Consider the following 3,227-nt stretch of genomic DNA (forward strand, 5'->3'; position numbering starts at 1 on the left):
AGATTTTATGAAATAAAACAATTAGCAAAGTTTTTGATTGTAAATAAGCACACATCAACTAAGTAACTACCTACCAACAAAGGAAAAAAAAAAAACAAAAAGTATGTTAAAAACACAAAAATTATGTTATGTATACTCTTATTAGACCATGGTTTAGTCCGTCCCTCTGTCTGTCTGTTCCTCGTCTACCTTGAGAACAAAAAGAGACAGCGATGTCAAACCTTCACCTTCTACGAGTTCAAGGATCAGTGCTATTGAATAAGAACCTGATTTTTCTAATGTGAGTTGACTGTTAAAAAATTGCCTTATTGTACTCAATTCGTCGTATCTTGTTAATCTATAACAACGTACTCGACTCCGAAATTTAGTGTGGTACATGATTTAATTCCAGTCATTTCCAATCATTAGGTGCATCTCACTGCCAATCACTACCAGCATCCACACTGGAGAACTATACGGCATCCTAGAAGCCATAAATACGCTAACACCAAGATACACCAAGGTAGCAGTATGTACAGATTCCCTGGCTTCTATACATTCGCTCAAAGATGTATACACCCAAAATCCGCTCGTGCAATCCATTCACGACTCTATCAGACATCTTTCTTCCCAGGGCGTATCCATAACTCTGGTATGGACACCTTCACATGTTGGGATTCCCGGAAATGAAGCAGCAGATCGTGCCGCAAAGAAAGCTTCTCTGAACGGGATTCAAAAAAACATCCAACTTTCCACAGACTTAAAAGCGTTCTATAAGAGCCACATACGCAAAACCTGGCAGACGCACTGGAACAGTGTTCACTCAAAACTTCACGAGATCAATCCAACAGTAAAGCCATTTAAAGCTGCCCCCATGTCCAGGAAAAGTAAAATTATCATCCGAAGACTGCGAATCGGACACACAAGATTAACTCACATGCATCTCTTAACCTCCGATCCTCCACCCGTCTGTGAACACTGCAACAATCCACTGACTATAAAACACATCCTTATCGATTGCGAACATCATGCAATTACTCGACGCTTCCACACACTGAAGAACAGCTTAAATCAAATTCTAAACTCTACCGACCAACTCCACCATGTGACCAAGTTCCTCCAAAGTATCAATATATATGACAAAATTTAGCGAATAGCTCTTAAGTTAAGTTTAGAAATGTGATTGTTCCTGTGTCAATGACCTTTGATGTTGAGACACATTAATTTTAAATAAAAAAAAAAAATTCCAGTAATGACGTGCAAAGGAAAACTTTTTATTTTGTCTTACAAAGAGCGTATGCTTATTGGAAAAGACCTGCAGATCATCTACCTATAGCCTTCAATTCATAGAAACCCATCAACGACATTGCCTTTCAAAATTTAACAAAAGATAAATGTCATACAACTGAGATAACTCAATCAGATACCTTCTTGTAGGACATATAAAAATAATCTTAAGAGATTCATATTGAAACATGCACGTGGAAAGAAAAATCCTGATATTGCCAATATTGTAAGGTTAAAGGTTCGTTATGCGCACTGACGCAATTTACTTGAAATACGGATGTAGATTTCAGAGGAAATAACTTTTCCGGCTATTTTGTATCTGGATACAATTACACTTTCGCAAAGGTAAAATCAAAATAATTACCAAAATTTTAAAATAGCGGATACAGAACTTGCTTTAATCAAATTAATGTTAGTGTACGATCATTTTCGTTTTTTTGTTTTCTCGAAATTAAACCACTTCGGTTGGTACTATTACTCATTATAGCTTCAAGTCTTTGTTTTCACGATTGTAATAAAAGTAAGCGGTCGTCATCTTGCCACATTTATCAATGGATTAATTGTTCTCAAAGTCGCAGTTGTCGCCTCATTGTCTGGATTTGGTTTTGAATTATACGCTGTAAGTTGACCGTCTTTGGTTACTTCTACGATAAAGTTAATTGGGAAGCGAGCGGTAAAAAATTTTTAAACAAGACGTTAAGTGTTTTTTTTTTTTTTTTTTAAGGTGCAGCTCATCAACTACTGGGTTATTAGTGCTACACGTTAATCGTTAATCGCAAAACGAGTGTACTACTTCGGAATTATAGTAAGAAGAAATAAGGTAAGAACAAGTTACACATATATTCACGTCTTCGGGTCTGTGAAGACGACTTACTTGAACACACACAAGATAAGACCTCGGATAGAAGGAAACAGGTAGTAACAAAAGGTAAGAAACAGAGGAAAAAACCTAGGAAAGAAATACATGTACTATTTCAGTTTTGAAAAACCACAAATAAACGACGTTCATCAGAATTCTTTGTCCAATCTAGTAATCCTAGCGAACAGGAGGATAGTTTTCTGGTTATTTGGAGACAGTGCTTCTTCCAGTGTGAGTGGCACCCGTAACGCTCTTCTTACATTCTGGTACCTCGTGCATTCTAACAATAAATGAGAAACGGTGATTTCAGTGTCGCATAGGTCACAGATATCTGGTGCGGCTTTTGGAACAGGTGGGAGTGAGTGACTCTAGAGTGGCCAATTCGCGCTCTGGTAAGAAAAATCTCCTCTCGTCTTGTTCCGATAGCAGGCCATGGATCGATTTTTGCTTTTACGCGTCGGAGTTTGTTGTTATTTTGTTGATCCCATACTCTTTGGAATCTCTCCCACATGGACCTTCGAACTTTTATTTTGATATCCTCGGCTAGGATCATGTTGTGGGACTCTCCAGAAGTTGTCGCGTCCCTAGCGACAGAGTCAGCGCTTTCATTTCCCTCTATACCTATATGGGAAGGGACCCATATAAATGTGACTTTGCGGTGACTCTTAGATAATTCTTGTTGGATTTCCGAGCTAAGTAGATTTCTTGGGTTAAACTGTTTTATACTCATAATTGCACTAATGGAATCTGTGTGAATGAGACTATCTTTATTGTTATTACCCTCATTAATATGCTTAAGAGCCTGCCATATAGCGAACTGTTCGGCTGTATGAATACTACACATCCTTGGTAGGGAAAAACCGAGGTGAATTTCATTGGCGACAACTGCAGCCCCCACCTTTCCGTCGTCCGTTTTTGATGCATCAGTGTAGATATGACTTCCCAGCTGACGGTCCTGTATTTCCTTCAAGGTGTTTTTGAAAATGTTGGGATGTGTTTCATCTTTATTGGAGGTGTTAGAGAGTTGCAGATTTATTCTTGGTTGTGATAGAGTCCATGGAGGTATCGTCTTATTTATTTTTAGTGTAGATACAGGTAACTG

Source organism: Photinus pyralis, unplaced genomic scaffold (assembly GCF_008802855.1).
Source record: "Photinus pyralis isolate 1611_PpyrPB1 unplaced genomic scaffold, Ppyr1.3 Ppyr1.4_LG3b, whole genome shotgun sequence".
NCBI lineage: Eukaryota > Metazoa > Arthropoda > Insecta > Coleoptera > Lampyridae > Photinus > Photinus pyralis.